This window comes from Haemaphysalis longicornis, unplaced genomic scaffold, assembly GCF_048455015.1.
Source record: "Haemaphysalis longicornis isolate Haplotype H1 unplaced genomic scaffold, Haemaphysalis longicornis Haplotype H1 scaffold_10, whole genome shotgun sequence".
In the NCBI taxonomy this organism is placed as follows: domain Eukaryota; kingdom Metazoa; phylum Arthropoda; class Arachnida; order Ixodida; family Ixodidae; genus Haemaphysalis; species Haemaphysalis longicornis.
In genome coordinates, this window is record NW_027526204.1 from 133,665,278 (window position 1) to 133,683,400 (window position 18,123).

Sequence of the window (18,123 nt, forward strand, 5' to 3'; positions counted from 1 at the left end):
TTTCGATTCACTTTGAAATCACCTTGACCTAGCCTTTAAGATTTACATTGACTATATAATCTTGTCTGCCGGAAATTAGACGCTTGACACCTACCTTTACCTTCTGGTTGCGAAAATGGTTGTGGGTCATTTAGATTATGCGTCACATAGCTCTTGTCTACGGCCCCTTTTAACGTACCTGTAGTGAACTACCGAACCTGTACCAATACCACTAACCTCACTGCTGATACCAAAAACTGGCCGATTAATTCGATAACTGAGCATTTAGCAACTCCCACGGTTTATTTATTTTCTGTTCCCCTCCATTCCTATCTCTTTCTTCTATGGGAACTACTGGTACTCTTTTTCCAGTTAACGTTCCACCACTAACAACTCTCAATAAAGCAAATGAATTTCCATAAGGAGACCGGAAAATGCTCTAGTACTTATGAAGGTGGTAATAGTTCTCCCTCAAAATAGAGAAAAAGACCCGGACTTGATTCCACTACGTCGGTCGTCAGTATCATCGCGATCTACGCATCTGAAAGAAACATTCAGCCTTCTCTGAAGCTGTCCTGTAAAGCTACGTTTGTTCACCAGCGTGCCGAACAACACCCGATAATAGATTATACGGCCCTGCTTCTGTTGTATATGCGCCGCGGTGGCATTAGGTCGTTATTCTTCCCCGGGCCTGAAAGTCGTACCACTGAAAGAAAGCTATGGTCCGCAAGGGCTGGAACTGAAATGCGAAACCTAAACTAGCAGGACCGAGAGTAAACCTCGAAGGCGACGTGAAAGCAAGAGAAAACAAAAACGGGGACAAATCCTTAAGCGCCCTGGCGATAGCGTCGTACCCCAAGAAAAATTGCCCCCGTCGTCTTTCGCTTTTCTGATCGCTGGCAACGGATTCTCGTTGTTTTTGTTTTTTTAGCGGTTTCCGAAACCTCCGCATCGCATTTTTCCGCGCGGCTGCGGCAAATCGCCTCTCAGTTGTTTTCCACCGCAATTCCAAGGGCGTCACGGAAGCGCTTATTTCAAGTTCGTTTTTATTTCAGAAACAGTCGAACTGGTTTGGCCGTTTGAGGTCTGCCGTGCCGTGCCGTGCAGTGCAGCCCACTTGCCCGTTGCTATGTTTTTTTCTCGGCTTTCGGTTGGGGTGTGTGGCGCCTGCAGAATGTGTCGCGAGGAATACGCTGGCTACGGTGTTGCTGGCCGACAGAAAAAAAGAACAGGAAGAGAAGGCTGTGCGAGGCTAAAAATCTTCCTCTTCCGTATACTGGTGTTTTGCTTCTGTACTTGGGGAGCGCGATCTTAGCCCGGAAAGGAAACAAGTTCCCGTGAATCAACCGGAACAGGAACGCTTGGTGCCCGAGGCTGGTACACAAAGGGAGGCAGGGCCGCCCCGACAAACAGTCAATATCCGGGGCTTTTCTTCCTCAGAACTACGCTGGATGGCGTAAAGGTGGAGGAGAGAATACGAAAGTGGAAAATGAAGATTCCTTCCTTCAAAAAAGAAAAAGGGTGGTGGGGGAGAGGATGTAGTGGTCCGGGCAAACTTTTGATTCTGAACTCTTTGCCCGTGTTTGATTTAAGAAAGTGGCGGGGCAGAGCAAAATTCGAATTCCAACTCGCGACGTGGTCAGAACGTAATATGTACACCACAACTTCGAAACTTTCGTGGTAAACACCAGTATACACAGTGCTGCCGTTCGTCACGCACAACCCCTCTTCTTTTTTTTTCTTAGGGAAGAGGAGGGGGTTGTATTTACGAGCGTGCCCGCGAAAGCGGGCCGGCTTGACAGCGTGCCCGCGTAATTAACCGCACGGCTGTACGGCGAGGTTGTTATGCGGGCGTTCTTTTCTTCCTTTCTTCTCCCCACCTTCCTTTCTTCCCCATGCTGACCGACGCGTCCACCTTCTGTAATAAAGTTTTGTTCTGTTAATCCAGCCTGTGAATACCACTTACCTGCACGCCTGCGTTCCCGACACTCAGCGTACGTTAGATGGAATTTAAGAGGAGGAAGACACTTTATTGAAACAAAGGGCTACGGGAGGGGGAAGGGGGGGGGGGGGGGGGAGGGGGGGCGCGGCGGAGGTCCACAGGGCCTTCGCGACTTCCAGAGCCTCGGCCGTCGCCACCTCCTAGGCGGCTAGGTCCGAGCTCCCTAGGGCCTGCTCCTTGTGGGAAGTGGTAGGGAGGGCGGAGAGGAAAGGGGGAATTTAGACATTCACATAGGGGATGATAGTGAGTGTCCAGTGCGCTTCTGGTGTAGCAAGCCTTGTCCCTAGCTGGGCTGACCTCACCAGTTCACATTAAAGAGCCTTCTCTCTCTCTCTCTCTCTCTCTCTCTCTCTCTCTCTCTCTCTCTCTCTCTCTCTCTCTCTCTCTCTCTCTCTCTCTCTCTCTCTCTCTCTCTCTCTCTCTCTCTCTCTCTCTCTCTCTCTCTCTCTCTCTCTCTCTCCAGTGCGCCGCATGACGGTCAGCGGGGGGGTGAGTGTGAGTGTACGAGTGGTCTATGGGTGAAAATGTGCGTTTGCGGCAGACGCCATATTTGCGCGGCCTGCAGTGTCAGTGATCGGTGAGGAGGTGGCAAGCTTGTGCGATGGAGGCGGTAGTGCTGTGCAATGTCCCGATAAGTAAGAAGGGCTGATTGGGTCATCTCAGGGACGCCGTGCATAGGTGTAAAAAGAAGCGGGAGCCCGGAGAGCTGCAGCTCGAGTGCCGTCTCATTAGCACCTATCCCAGTATGAGCCGGAGTCCATACTAGTGACAGTCTAGGTCTGGAGGATTTTTTGAAAAAAATTTTGAAGGCGGGTTTGTAAATAATGACTTTGAAGAAGTTCCGTATCGCCGTCTACGAGTCTAATAGCACGACGAGGGGGGTTGTTCGATGCGCGAGGACGAAAGCAGTGGCCGCCTCCTTCTCAGTGGTTTGGTGTGTACGGTGGGGGATGTCATTGGTTGCGTAGTGGATGAACTCCTGGCGACTAGGGCGAAAGCGGAACGGTTTGGATACTCTGCCGCGTCGACGTACTGCGTGAACTCGTTGGTAAGGTATTTTGAGCTGTGAGGGGGAGCGTGGGTCAAGCGACGGCTCGGTGGAAGGTGTGTAGAGGACAATGTATAGAAACACTGTAAAGGACGCCACAAACGAAACACGCCGGGAAACAAAACTGCCCCCCCCCCCTACCCCCCCCCCCCCCCCCAAAAAAAAAGAGAAAAAACATTGAAAAAGGTTGGAATAGGTAGTTAATAGCCTAAAACGGTTGCTTAGTGTTGTTGAGCACCGCAGTCGTCAGGCTTGATTTATATCAACAAGTTGCTATAATTCAGTGCATTTTTTTTCTTGCTTCGATACAATATGACTGCTTCTTTGGGATTTAGCTACTTATACATACCGCGAAATTATCTGTCGCTCGTTAATATGACATACCTTTCTCCCGCATTTCATAATTTATTGTGTACGAAAGACCCCACTTGTTTATTCGAAGAAAAAAGAAAAACTGTTCTGCGACTCGTCACTGTCGTGTACATGTCGCTAACAAATAACGCTTTTGTGAGACGTGTTTGAACAAAACTGGGCGCTTCGTGTAGGGCCGCGTACGCGTTCTTTTTTTTTTTTTTTTATCCTTTGGGTTAGCTTAACAGGGAACCCTGTTTGTCTAGAGGACCGTCTCGGCTTGGCACGACAAACACACAATCTGAGTCGCAACACAAACAGTGCCAACACAAACGCGAGACAGAAGGGCGGGAAAGATTTAACTAAAGAAATCCAGAAAACTGCGAGTTAAAACATGGAGACTCCGGGGGGTCGACGCTTGCTAACCGAATTCGCGATGGCCGCCACGTCTTGGACGCAGCGAACACAGTTCGTCTGGCAACGTAAGCTCGAGACAAAACAGGAAGGACGTCTTAACTAACGCAGATGCAAGGAAGCGCGTCATAAGATGTGGGGGACATTTGCGAACTGCGCTTGCAAACCAAACACGCGCGCAGCCTGAAGAGAAAACACCCTGCGGTGCCCGTGCCTGCAAAACAAACAGAACGCTCGTCCAAAGACAAACAACACTCGAAACCCGTGTAGCAGGGACGGCGCGATGTTTGCGATCTTTTGTATACCTCTGTCCCTGGGATGCCGTTTGGATCTCGGCCGGTCGCAGAGGAGGTCTGAAGCGATGGAGGTAGCAACGAGAAAAAGATTACATCGTGGTCGGGGTGTAGGACTGCGCAGCGGGTCGGAACCGCGAATATTCTCGGAGAAGCCCGCGTCAGGGACGTCGGAAAAGCTTTCGCTAAGGGCCGCCGCTGCGTATTCCTTTGTGCTGAGTCGGCCGAGCGTGGCTTTGCCCGATAAATAAGGCATTGGTCGAGCGAGAGCTGGGATAAGCCTGGAGACTCGTGGCCACGTGTGTACAAGTGAAAGATGGCGGCCCTCGCGTCGGTTTTTGTTGATTGTTTTACTTTTTTTGCGGGAAATACTTCTTTAGCCGCAGGTAAAAAGCTTTTGGTGTTATTTTGGACAATTTGCGGGAAATGTACCGCTGTGCAACAAAAAGGTCGAGTAGTTGGCCCTCGCGTGTTTTTTTTTTGTTTATTTGTTTGGGATGCTTTTTTTTAACTGAAAGTATAAAGCTTTGATGTTATTTCGGGAGATTTTGGAAAACGTGCCAATAAAAAAACTAAAGAAACTGTCGAGGCGTTTATTGTTGGCGTTTTGGTCATTTATTCGCTGTGAAGGCGGAGGAGTTAATGTTTTCTATCTAGTATTCGTTCCTGGTCGCGTTGAACAAGACAGAAACAACAATTTGTTTACTTTTTGTTTAAATAGACGAGTTTGAGCATACCCTGCAGCGACTGGCAGTCTTTGTAAAAAAAGCAAAACTCTTTTTAAAAAATCCGCAGTTGTTTATGAGAAACCCAAGAAAAAAAAAACCCTACCTTTACGTAGCTTAAGGCGTATTTCGTCGCTCAAGGAGCATCGAATGTTCTGTTTCCTTACATGCTTGCTTATTGCGTGTAAAGCATAACAAGCAAGCACATCATTATTGGCAAGATTATTCTTCCGCAGCCAACTGCCGCGCTGTATAAGAGATACTTCATAAGAATGCTTCCGAACAAGGGACGAAAATGTTTCCTGGCGTTCACTTTTGCAGCCAGTCCACTTAGAAGAAACCGCTCGCTGGTTTGCTCCTGGATACCGCTCTAAGACCGCTTGTTACGGTACTTTCTTTCCAACATCAAGAATAATGCCGACGAAAAATTTCGCGTGTGTGTGTGTATGTATGTATATATATATATATATATATATATATATATATATATATATATATATATATATATATATATATATATATATATATATATATATATATGAGAGAGAGAGAGAGAGAGAGAGAGAGAGAGAGAGAGAGAGAGAGAGAGAGAAAGAACTCACAAAGCGCGCAGAAATAGTATAAGTAAAGACTCGGATACGCAGCAAGAACAATAACAAAGAAAGTTGCGGCAATGGGACTTGCTTTCATCAGAGAGTACAGTTGCATGTTGCTGCAGTAACTGTACCATGATGAAAGCAACTCCCATTGCCGCTACGTGAGTAAACCTTCTTTGTTATTGCTCTTGCTGTGTATCCGACTCTTTACTTATACTATTTCTGCGCGCTTTGTGAGTTTTCTCTCTCTCTCTCTCTCTCTCTCTATATATATATATATATATATATATATATATATATATATATATATATATATATATATATATATATATATATATATAGGTCAAAACTTGGGTGCAGACACTTGGAGGGTTTCATTGTTCCCAACAGTTGCGAAAGGAGAACCTTTCTTCTTCAGGGATTTGTTCACGGTGTGTTTACTGTATCACTCTTCCTTTAGAGGTTATTCTAACACTGCTCCCTCCTGTGTCCATTCGTCCTGTTCGTCCTCTTTCGTATTTTTTAGTTCGCTTTTCATTTCTTTGCCTCGTTTTACGGAACCCGATCCTTTTTCGGGCTCGAAACGCGAGAACGCCGCTTCTGGTGTCAAAGTCGATTTCGCTTCTCTCCTAGCCATATCTGCCGTGTGACCCTTTTCTCCTCTCGCATTCCTCAGCTTGCATATATGATGAAACAGTAGAAAAAGCTTTTCTCGAAGCAGCTTCCTTCTTCTTCTTCCCCGACTTTCTCTTTCTATCTACTTCAGTCGCGATCCCCAAATTTACATCGGCCGGACATCGTGTTTCAACTCAAAATTTCCACTCGCAACGTCTGCGAGAAAAACGAGCCTTGCTTTTTGTCTTGTACGTGCGCCGGCTACGCACCTCGAGTCAGGTTTCCGTTTCCCTACCGTTTTTTTTTTTTTTTTCGCTTTGTGCAAGTACTTTCCGTACGTGCTATTGTGTTGGCCCGCTCAAATGTAGCTATGATGGCTTTTTTTTTTCTTACTGCGCGTGTCAAGTTTCTCCACAGTTGTTCACGGAAGCGGGGAAATCGTCCTGATTGGTCTGTCATAATACTGTGCCGGAACAGTTCGTTTCCGTATGCTTCCGGCATATCCGGTGTGTCTTGTACGCTTGCTTGCATTGCGCGAAACGTCGGTTAGCACTAGCGTTACCTACAGCTGATGCGGCCGAAAAAGAAAAGCTAAGAGGAGTTCATGCTGCTACTGATGTAAAGAACGGATTACAGAATAGCGAGGATGTGTTGTTCCGTACTACTGTTCGCGTAAAACTGAGTGGCGTTCGCATGGAAAAGGCTGCGGAACTGGCTAAGGGATTACTAAAAAAAGAGAGGGAATACACTAAATTAATGTATGGCGCATGCGCCGTCATGTATTGCTACTTTAGCCCTACTGATTTCTCTATTTCTATTTCTCATTTTGTTTTATTGGGTTAGATAAAAACAAAGCGAATCAGTGTTAGTTCTTGTTTCGAACGAATCAGAAAGAGCTGTAAAAGCAAGTATGATATGCTTTATATAATCTGCGCTGTGGACCACGAAACACTTCTAATAAAGGGAGTTTTCGAATAAGGTTATTTCATTATACCGAGTGTTTCTGCACATAGTCCTCGCGGACGTACATTTACTTGAAGCTCGGCACGCATTGTATCTCACGATAAAAAAAGCGCATTAGTTAAAGCAGACGCGTGTGCATTAGCTCTAATATAGCTTCGCATTTTTATGCGGTCATGTATACGAAACGGAAGAACGTCATCGCCCTGTGCCTCTTAGCGACCCGCCGAGGTGGCTTAGCGGCTAAGGCGTTGGGCTGCTGACCCCAGTGACGTAGGTTCGATCTCAGCCACGGTGGCTGCCTTTGGGATCCAGGCGAAAAGTGGGAACGCCAGTGTGCCGAGATTTCGGCGCACATTAAGGCCAACTGCACTCAAACTTTCAGCCTCTTGGAAACGTTATTTTCGTGTAGACTGTCTAAAAATACTGCAAGATACAAAGTAATGCAGCTCATAAACGACCATCAAGATACAAAATAATGAAGCTCATAAACGACCATCAAAAATCCGAGATTTTGAAAGTGAGATTTTGAAAGCTAGGAGAAGCGCGCCTAACGGAGCTCAACGGGTTCTCCTGGCTGGCCGTAGGAAAAAGCGCAATGCCGGCCGCAATGTCACTTCCGCTTCAGGACTGTTTGCTCGATCCGGAACGCTTCTAATTAATTAATGCGCATTTCACTGGGCTACCAGTCATGTCCCACTTGGTTTGGTGGTACGTACTGTACGTTCAAAGGGGAATTTGGCCGAGGTGAAATTTGAGTGCAGTTGGCCTTTAAAGGTCCCTAGTTTGTCAAAATTATCCCCGAGCCCTCAACTTTGGCGCGCCTCGCAAGCCCTGGGGCGGTATTCTCGAGTTTTGTCCCTTTTGCGTCCCTTTCAAAGGTGTCCCTTTTGGCGAGCCCTGATTGGCTAAAAGCAAACAACCGGAAGTGACGTAACGCAAGCGCAACAAACCTACTGCCAACACTTACTGCTTAACCGGAAGTACGTCACGATGAAAGGGACTCAAAAGGGATGTTTTCAAAAGGGACAGTTACGAGAATACCGCCCCTGGTGTAGCTTCGGCGCGTTAAACCCCAAAATCATCATCTGCACGTCTTAGCGTTGCTCACTACTCGGCTGTTTCTTACGCCAGGTACATGTGCGTGTCTTTTCGCGCCAAGCTGATTCCAATGGGTAACGGGCGGGCGTGCGTGATTGCCGCGGGCGACAAGCACGGGCGTACACGCGCAGCCTAAAACGAGCCGCCGTTTCCGTGTGGCGAAGCGGGCGTGTGCCTCACGCGGAAGCCTCTGACGACTCGTCACGAAAGGTTTCCCTTGTGGGATTACCGGCCACGATCGAAACACGTCGGAATGCAAGGCCGTTGGGGGGGGGAAGGGCACTGGTCGAAGTGGAAAGGACGAGACTGCAAGTAAAACGTTAAAACGTGGGAGGCCCTGTCGCCTTTTTTTATGGAGAGGGGGGGGTATGCAATATGCAGTATCTGGAACATCAGTCAGTCGGTGAGCACTCGAACTATATATATATATATATATATATATATATATATATATATATATATATATATATATATATATATATGGTATTGTCTATGGTAGTTTGCGAGCGCAACCTTTTGAAGCACTGTTATCAAGACGCGCAAGCTGCACGTCACTTGGTATTTCTTTATATTTCGCGGGCTTGTTCTATGCACTGAAAAACACTAATACCTAATGGATACATTGACAGAGAAAGTGATTATTCTGGGGTTTTGAATACCGCTCTGCAACTTTCTAATTGCTATTTTTTGTCGAGCTTCGTTGGTTCGAAAGTTCGCTAATTAAAATTGACTAATTACCTAATAGGCAACATACAAAACATAGCGTGAGAAACTACATAGAAAAGTTAGCAACATGCATTTGGTTGGTACATAAAGAGAGTAGGAGGGAGTATGGCAAAGCTTTAGAGCAAAGGACGCCGTCAGAAATTTTCTTACAGGGCCTATTTTTAATGTTATACCTTACGCAATGGAGAAGCCGTACTGCTCGAAACTGTACAAAGGCCTGACAAGTTTTTTTCACTTGAAATACGTTTTGCTGGAAGGCACGTGCAATGTATTTTCATCGCGGTGCCAACTCGCGCGATGACACAAAATGAGTGAATTGGCTTAGCTGGGTTCGCAGAACGAGAATAAATATTAAGACGAGTCCGTAACTGCATTCGTTATGGGCGCAGACACTTTTACGTTCGCCATTAAAGCTTAAAGAGCGCGAGATCGACTCCTAAAATCGCTGTGCACGACAACAATGAACCGTCGCTTTCGTTTACCGTAGATATCGAACCGGGTCACGAGCAGCGGTAATCCTCAGCAACGTTATTTACAACGTCAGCATGGTATTCTTAGCCGCTGGTTGTCATAAGGCAAACGCCGCCAGATAAAGGCCATGATAACAAGCTGAAAGAACAAAACTAACGCTGCAAGAAAAATGGCTCTTTCTTTCCGTCGGTTCACTTTGCTTTCGACCTTATGAGAACGACTCGCTTATTGATGGCCGTTCATTGCTGGCCGACTGGCGCATCGACGGCCTACTAAAAGTGGCGCCACCTATCTTCCTTCAGCGGTACAACCGCGATCGAATCACGTTCGAGCAGCCCCGGAAGAAAGAGAAGGGGAACGGGTGTCAATAGAGCAAGAACAACGGTGTTGGGGAATATAGGTACAAAAGGGAAACGAGGAAATATCGATGGCCACGGACCGCTAGTGCGGATCGGGTCACAAAGTGAAGGGCGAGGGGGAGCGGGGTGACCAAATACCGTGCTCGGTTGTACCCTTGGGAAGATGGAAGCGAGGCCAGAGAGGAAGTGAAGAGGAATGGAAAGAGGGTGGCTCCCTGGGGGCTCCCTTTTCCTCGCTCCCAGTCGGCTCGACACCCGTTCTCGTCTTCGGGCAGGCTAGAATTGATAGAGAGAGCCGGGGACCCTAGAATTAATGGATTAGGCTCCTCCACTGCGCGCCTGACCCTCCTTTCGCCCCTTCGAAGTAGAAACGCCCTCTTGACCAGAAGGCCGTTCGAGCACGTGTCACTGATGTCTACCGTCTCGGCTGTGTTGGCCGGTGTCACCCTAACCCTACTCCAAGAGAAAAGCCCCATGCCTTTTGCTTTCTAAGCTAGGTTACCTCGAACTCAAGGTGATGTTCATTATCATCTAGTGCTGAAGCTTTTCTATGTCTAAGATGTGTTGCTCGAAGACGACGCTTCGCTAATGCTGAGAGGCGGCGTTTGGGGAAAAGGGGACGGGAGTAAACTATTTTTCAGTGAAGAAAAAAAAAGCAGGGTTGTGTAGGTGGTCGAAAAGAACGGATGGCAAAGATATATAAAAAAAAGGAAGGGGAGTGACGTCAGCAGGTATCGAGTAGAGGGCGAATAGCGGGCCATATATATGTGGAAGGAGAGGAGGGCGTCCGGGAAAGGAGACTAGAAAGGTGGTACAAGGCTTGGAAGTTACGGCGCGCTGGACGGGCAAGTTTTTCGCGTGGGTTTAAGCCTGACCAGTTGGGTTTTCGATTTGGACGTTTTCGATTTCGACGTTTTCGATTTGACGTTTTGGAGGTTTTCGATTTGGCCAGCGGACAAATGCGTCGTCTGCACGTCACTTAGCCGCCCCGGTTTACGTTGAGGATTGTCTAGATAGCGGTTTCGAGTGACACTGCTAGTTGGGCGGTTGCCGGATGACGTTATTGGATTGGAAGCGAAGCGGCCGAAAGATACCGGATAGGAAACAAAATAACGGCTCAGAGATTGGTTGTGCGGGGTGAAGAGTTCGGTTGCTTGGCTTTGGTTGTGCGGGGTGAAGAGTTCGGTTGCTTGGCTTAACGCTCGAGAGAAAAGGGTTAAGTACAATCTGAAAACGAATTAATAAAATGAACATAGCAGAAGGTAAGCATCAGAAACAACTACAGTTATAGTCTAAAAAATAGAAAAAAAAAAGTTTTTCGAAAACGAGCTTAAAACGTAAAAAAATGGCGGAGTGAAAGCAACACTGTTAGGTTGTTATAAATTGTGGTTGAACCTCACGCGGAGATGTCACGTGGTTTAATCAGCCACCCAACGAAGAGGACGACGGAGGAATGTACGTGCAGCACTCAGCGCGCGCTGATTCTTTGGGCTTTTTCTAAACATGGAGGTACAACGCGCTTGCTTTCATGGATGCCTGGTTTTAAGTCTCCTTCCTCGGGCGCCACTAGACACCGAGGCATGGTTTCCCACAGAGGTAGCAGAAATATATATATATATATATACATATATATATATATATATATATATATATATATATATATATCAAGGTTGCAGTCGTCATTGCCAGTGCTATTCGGCTTTTTTTCGAAATATATAATAGGGCCGAATGACGTGTGCTTGTCACGTTTCTTTGATTCATTGATAAATAAGCGAAAATATAAGTCGAGAAAAAATCCGCCGTTTTCCGGGAGCGGGACTCGAACCCACATCTCCGCATAACCGGTGCGGTGCGTTAACCAATTACGCTATCCCCACAGCGGCTTCTCTCTCGACTTTAAAGCGGGGGTTTATATTTACAAGAGCTCTGAGGCCGGTCAACTAGCGCCGCCCCTCGACTACCGCGGGAGACGTAGAACGTCTTCTTTCCCAGCGGCCGCCACGTAGAACGTGGTCGGTGGTCGGAGGTATATATATATATATATATATATATATATATATATATATATATATATATATATATATATATATATATATATATATATATAAAATTAAGAGTCAAACCAAAAGTACGATAGGCAAATAAAGTTGAACGAGTGTGCAATAACAAGTGTGAAATTACGTAGCTTTAGGTTAGCATTTTCAAACGGAAGATATAAAAATTCGAGAGAAATCACGCTATGCACCCCCCCCCCCCCCCGTCGTTCTCTATCTGTCTAATATATATATATCGTTCGTTTCCGGATGGCTGAAGCCAGTCGATCGTGACGTCTCTGGCCGGATTTGATTTACGATGTGACTGTGCTCCCCGATTCCTACGGGTGATACGCAGAAAGGTCTCAAGACGGCGAAAGCTCAAGAAGCCACGGTGGGCCCGGATGTTTTTGTTCGCTGCTTGTTTTTTTTTTGTTTTTTGTTTTTTTCTGTCTGTCGAACGGCCGTCCTGGGTCGAGATTTTTCATTTCCTTGAGAGGGCGTCGTCGTGACTGGACGGCCTCTCCGTCTTGCAAGAAAAACACCTCTAACGCATTGCGGGCCTCCTGACGTCCGCTTCCATCTATATTTAGGATCGTTTACACCGACGTCGGGAAACGAATTGTGTCCCGGCGGCTGCCTTTTTCAACTCGAACGATTTCGATTCGAATTTTTTCGCGGAATTTTCGAAGGGGTTGCCAAATAAAACAGTATGCGCGCTTTCTTTCTTTCTTTTTTTTTTTTTTTTTTGAGGATGCATCTTTTGAGCCAGTTCTGCTGTTACGCCGTCTATAACGTATACCCTACCGCCAACGATATCGTCACACCACGAGGACGGTCACCCTTGCCTGGCTGTTTCCAACGCCCCATCTACCAAGCTCTGGCAGACAGGATGCGTTAACAGCCAAACCGTCTTCGTTCATCTCAACACTGAAACATCTTGTAATTCCTATCCCAGTGTCCTCCAGTATCTCGCGCTACCATGAGTGATGCCCTTGAACATAGATTTTTTTTAATAGCAAAACTGCAATAAATGCTGCTCTCGTTAATCAACACCGGTTCGACGCTATAACCTCGAGCGGACCGAATGTTTGTTCTGCCGCAACATATCGTGGATGTCGCATAACGGGAACCTTCGTGGAGAGGCTTGTTTTAGATTACTGCCATTGAGATTCCGCCTAAAGCGCTCCTAAATTACAGATTTCTCATTAGCATAACGCCATAAAGTGCTTCCCCAGCTTGCTTTGCTTTACCCTCCCTTCACCCCCCCCCGTCCTTGCACTCCAGGGGACGCCATTCGTCAAGGTTAAAATAAGCCGTATCCCCACCGAGCCGCTGACGGCGCCTAGGGCTTCGCTATATTTGCGTTTCGACACCCGCACGCACCCAAAGTGGGTACGAATCCGGAGCAATTGAACCCGTTTATACCCAAACGGCTTGCACAGAGCGCAAGGCCCCGCGAAGCGCTTGATTCAATTCGCGTCATGCACAGTCCTCTATTCTGGCGTTGCGCTGCCGGGTTATTAATCTTGGATGTTCGCGATGCAGTCGCGCGGGAGACGCCGTGTGTGGGAGTTTTCGTCAGAGCCTTTGGGCGTCTCAGCGTCCCTGACCCCCCGTTTATAGCTCCATGGCTGGTCGCGGAGTTAGGGTCGCGGAGTTAATGATCCTTGTCGGCCATTATGCGCAAAGTTATCTCTCGCGCGGGGTATCTGTTCCGTATTCAGTTTCATGCGATCCTCAAAATAAACGTTGAGTCATCACTATCCCGGAATTCATTTTTTTTTTTTCCATTGAGCATTGATCTGAACGATCCTGCCGTCCAGTTTTTCGTCGCCATTTCGCAATCCACTCCCCAGAAGTGTCACTATAGAGGTACGGTATTTTAGTTGGCGTCCCATATGTTGTTTGGAAGTGAGTCAAATCCACCTAAGCAGAATTTGAGAAAACGCGCGTTAAAGATCCCCAGGTGGTCAAAATTAATCCGGAGCCCTCCACTACGGCGCGCCTCATCGCTTGCGTTGCGTCGGTGTGTTGAACCCTACAATCAATCCATCACTCAATCAATCAATCAATCAATCAATCAATCAATCAATCAATCAATCAATCAATCAATCAATCAATCAAGAATTCGAGAAAACGTCGAAAATTCGTTACGCGACTTAAATGCAACGCTATCAGTGCGATTATATGAAATGTTTTACACGTTCGCTAGGGGAAGTTCACCGCCACAGGTAATTAAAATGAAAGTAGCTTATTAATGGATTAATTTATAACGCCTGACAGTCCCATCTGTTAGGCGGGAACTCACAAAGAGGGTGCCATGTCAGTTATACGACGTCAAATCAAAAAGCACGCTTGCATCGGGAAAAACGGATTTGGCCCGTTTTGATCCGTGCCACGTACAACAAGGTCTGGCCCATTTTCGATACAAAATACGATCTGCGTACACGTTCGCCAGGTGTTATCTGACCTGTTTTTTTGCAACCTGCTTTCTAGAGGAAAGTTGCCGAGTTTTCCTGCCACGACAGGTTTATCTGATTTAATTTCGGTTTCTGGATATGGATCATTTCGGGAAAAAAAAAGAATAAAGCTCTTCATGTATATATATATATATATATATATATATATGCACGCATGTGTGGTATTTGAAACACGTGAATCGGTTCTACTATCCCTTGAGATATTGCTTGTGGCGTGCGGACGGATTTAAACTAGGCATTTAATCAATTTCTGCTAACACAGATTCGGTCATATTTGCTCACATGTATAGATAACATCCAACGCGCAACCGTGGGGTTTTCAGACACTTCGATCCTTTCAAAAACTTCTAAACTTGGCGCCGCAAGACCCGGAATAACAGCAGGTTATCCACGCCGCCCCGTATATCAGAGCATACAGGCGCCCACTTAACCTATATTAAAGTATAACCCTACGCGTCCCGTTCAAGGCGACAATAGCCTACCGTTATACCTCCCTCGCGTGCTACTGCGACGGGGCCTATATCTCGTCCCATCGAAAGGTCCCCAAGGAGCCCTTCTAAGGCGTGCGCACCTTTCATCGCTAGCTGCGCCGCTGCGTCGTCGGCGACCTTTTCAGCGGCATTGAAAGAGGAAAGAGCGACCCAGACTCCGAGCGCGTGTGGCACCCGCCGCTGGTGAATCTTTGATGAAATCGGGGCGGGGTTCTGTGCCGTACTGCGCGGGGCTCTGGCGCCCCCCTCACGCCGCGCGGACAACGGATTCGGGCCCCGGACTCCGCACTTTTTTTAAGGTCGTGAGCCCAGTCGCCCGCGCGTATGCCGCTGCTTCCGTTCGTTGCGGGGCGCGAAGGTGCCGACCACCATCTCCCCAGAGACGCCTCCGGGGTTACACCTCGAATGTCGCCGCTCAAGATCATCTGGAAGGGTGAGCAGCGATGACTAACCCCCCCCCCCCCTCCCCCCTCCTTCTCGTCGGCGTGTATGCGTACTACGCTGGTGAATTGGCTGAGCCGAAATTTGATCCACCTATCTTCGACTCCTTTCGCGAGGCGGAAGGTTGCCGTGGTTTTGCAAACGTAACGTAAGCGGCGCTGTTATCATTGGCAGGGTATGGGTTGAGACAGATATTGGGCTTCACTTTTGATGACCGTTTTGTTAACGTTGGCCTTATTTAAACAATGGGGACTTTTAGCGTACAGTGTGTTCCATATTGTGCAAACGGTATGTGCGCATTCGTTTCGGTAAGTTCGGTAAGGTGGCCCTCGCCGTGCCCGCTCGCACATGCGCAGTCAGGTCCCCGTACACACGAACTAAGCCACCATACCGAAACGAATGCGCACATACCAAGTCGACTGCTGGTGCGCACGGTATGCACGGAACACACAGTACACACGGTATGCTAAAACTCTAATGTCCTGGGACTCTGTCGCCGCTGAGTGACAGCTGCCGCCATGAAATGCAGCCTGTGGAGTGTGTACGACTGAGCGAAGCCAGTGCCGGTGATGAGCAGCTTGGTCTTCTTATCACGTCGAGATCACTACGAGTTAAGGAGGATAAGCATGTGATATTCGAGGCGTGGCTTCAATGCAAACAGAATATGTGCGCCTGCTTATACATACATGTGCTTATATATATATATATATATATATATATATATATATATATATATATATATATAGCGATGAATAAGTTCCGGGATTCGGTTTCAAAAATACACGAGAGGGTAGACACACGTATGAAAACGATGATCGAACTAACGTTTCGACCGGACCCCGGTCGAAGCGTTAGTTCGATCATCGTTTTCATACGTGTGTCTACCCTCTCGTGTGTGTGTATATATATATATATATATATATATATATATATATATATATATATATATATATATATATATATATATATATATATATATATATATATCCCAACACTACGGAATCCGTGAGCCCTGCCACATGTAGAGAAGACACGTGTTATCGGCTACACACAGGGCTCCTTCACCGTGCCGGAATTCGGCAGCCAAACGTAGGTATGCGGAGTTATTAATTGATGACCTTTCTTTTGTACACGCTGCTCGCGTGAAAAGAATGTGTTTTTTTTAATGCCTTCCTAACTTAGTCTCAACATTTAAGTGCGTATGAATTCGAAGAATGCCGGAGATTCGTATGGCATTTTATCGTTTGGCTTATGGGTTCACAGTGACACTCTTTTTTCAGATACCTTTATAAAAGAAAGGTTGGCGTGCTGAGCGTTTTTAAATCACTTACTTTTATGACGTACGCGACTAGCACTCGTTTAACCAGCGGTAGTTCTTTATTTCTGTTCGAATTGTTTTTTACTATCGTTTCCTACCCTTTTTGCCTGGTCATCTACACCTGCGCGATGTTGTGTACAGAGGTGCTGCCTTATAGATCGAACGATCAATCAATCAATCAATCAATCAATCAATCAATCAATCAATCAATCAATCAATCAATCAATCAATCAATCTTTATTTCCAATGAGGCAGTGTAGGAGATCGCTCAGGCGGAAAATGATCAAAAAGTCTACTTCGAGGTTCCAGCGGATAACAAGAAATCGGCAACAAATCGGCAATCACTCCAATAAATGCGACCTCTCCGTCACTCACACGTGCCTCCCGCGCTCACGAGAGCGCGTACGGGCAAGCCTACATCATCACCACAAGCGCACACAACTACACGAGGAAACGCAATCACGTCCCTCGCCATCTGTGGGTGACAGGAGCCCGCATTGTGCGCGCGCCAAACCGCGCAAACTGAAGGAGGTCGTCGGGCCAGCAAGGGGCAGATTGCGGCGACGTCTACCACGATGAACGAACCGCGTCGCGTAACGACTTGGCGACCCCTGATTGCTACGCCGCCTCCTGATTGGCGTCGTCGAGAGCGCGCATTCGTTGACCAAGCGTGCTCCGCAGTCGATGCAAATGGCGCTGCCAGATTCGAGTCACTGCCTCGTTTTCGTCGGGGGAATCGTTAGCCGATGGGAGCAAGAATCTAAAGCCTTTAGTGCGGTTTCCTGCAGGGTTTAAACGTTGCCCCCCTTCCTGTTCTTTCTATATAATAAACGTCCCTTTCCCCAAGGGGAAGCAACTTCGTGAGTCGAATTCCGAGCTCGCTCGGTTTGCGATTCGCTTGGGGCCAGGAATGTCCGAATAGCCTTCTCTCTCTCTCTCTCTCTCTCTCTCTTTTTTCCGGAAGACACGCCATTGTTTCAACGAGTGTAACACGGGCTATTGGGCTCCTTAGTCGTTCCGCCGTCCCTTGGCCCCCTCGGCAACAAATTTGCGGCAAGGACTGGCGGTCTTACATTTGTGGCGTTTTTTTCTCTCTCCCTCTGCGTTTGCGCGTTTTTTGTTCGTTTGGATGGAAGCAGCGATATCGACAATTGTGGTCGAGGCTTCTTCTTCGTCTCTAACGACTTCCATCGCCTTCCTCCTTTGTTTCAGTTCGGTAAGGAAAGGCCTAATACCCATCCCAGGAGAGCGAGGCTACTGTTCTCTGTTTAATGCGCGCTAACGAGACTTGTTATCGTTTAAATTTAAATATTTTATTTCTACTTTCCTTTTCCTCCTCTTCCTTCGCGCCAGACCTTTTTTTTTTTTTTTTGCGTTTGTCCATAGGCGCGCTTTTGTTCGGATTAGGTGTGTGCTGTGCGTGTGGTTCTCTCTTTTTTCTCCGATGCATTTATTGCAATAAAACCTCCTCGATACGTCTTTTCTTTATTTTTTTAGAGGGTTGGGAATTTTAAGAAACGGCTCACAGTGCGGGAGAACGTATTATTAGAGAGTTTTAGCACTCCGTCGGTTCCATGGTTACCGCGTGCTCGCCCAGGCACTGTGAGTAGGGCGCATTCCACCGTAACGAATGCGCGATCATGGCGAGGGCCGGCCGCGGAACTAATCTCCCTACCGATACGAATGCGCCAGTGCCCAGACGGCACCCGGTCAGCAC

At 47.3% G+C, this 18,123-nt stretch overlaps 1 protein-coding gene across 8 annotated transcripts in view; it reads left to right on the forward strand.

Moving 5' to 3' along the window:
- The window catches only part of LOC144159361 (adenosylhomocysteinase-like 1), a 267,623-nt gene that overhangs the window by 199,331 nt on the left and 50,169 nt on the right, over positions 1-18,123 (forward strand). The gene's annotated exons all lie outside the window — the stretch shown is intronic.